The 494-nt window shown below is 45.3% G+C and overlaps 1 non-coding gene across 1 annotated transcript; it reads left to right on the top strand.

Annotated features, from left to right (window-relative positions):
* The first annotated feature begins 273 nt into the window (after positions 1 to 273).
* Positions 274 to 346, top strand: trnaf-gaa (transfer RNA phenylalanine (anticodon GAA)). The gene has a single exon. It is a non-coding gene; the product is annotated as a tRNA-Phe (tRNA).
* Positions 347 to 494: the final 148 nt, after the last annotated feature.

Here is a 494-nt window from a genome sequence, read left to right as displayed (position 1 = left end):
TACTGCACTCATAGATGCAGAATCAGCAGTCATTGGGGCATTTCTCTCAAATGCACTTATTACTACAGGCCTTGTGCATCAAAAATAGTTGGCCTGGAACTCATAAGATCTTCTCCAACCCCTATTAGGGATGTCTGGGAGGGCATTTCACTGGCTCTGTCTCTTCCTTGCACTCCAGTGGAAGAGGACTACTTTTTGATGCCTAAATTGGGTTGGATGCGTAGAAACGTTATTGTGTTTTCGAAGTTGTAGCCTCCATATTTGCCAATATATGCCGAAATAGCTCAGTTGGGAGAGCGTTAGACTGAAGATCTAAAGGTCCCTGGTTCGATCCCGGGTTTCGGCAGTCTGTCTGTATTTTGTGACACATTGCCCTAATTGTTAGTCCTGTTGACTCGTATAACTCTGGGGCCTTTGTCTGTTGAGACTCCTACATGTATTCACGTAGTTTCTGACCGTCACTACAGTCAAAATGGAGTGTTAACCCCCCGTCC

This window comes from Seriola lalandi, unplaced genomic scaffold (assembly GCF_002814215.2).
Source record: "Seriola lalandi dorsalis isolate HSWRI2012SDOR001 ecotype SW California unplaced genomic scaffold, Sedor1 jcf7180002050878, whole genome shotgun sequence".
Taxonomy (NCBI): Eukaryota; Metazoa; Chordata; class Actinopteri; order Carangiformes; family Carangidae; genus Seriola; species Seriola lalandi.
Note: the sequence above shows the minus strand (reverse complement) of the source record. Positions and strands in the feature narration are given on the sequence as shown.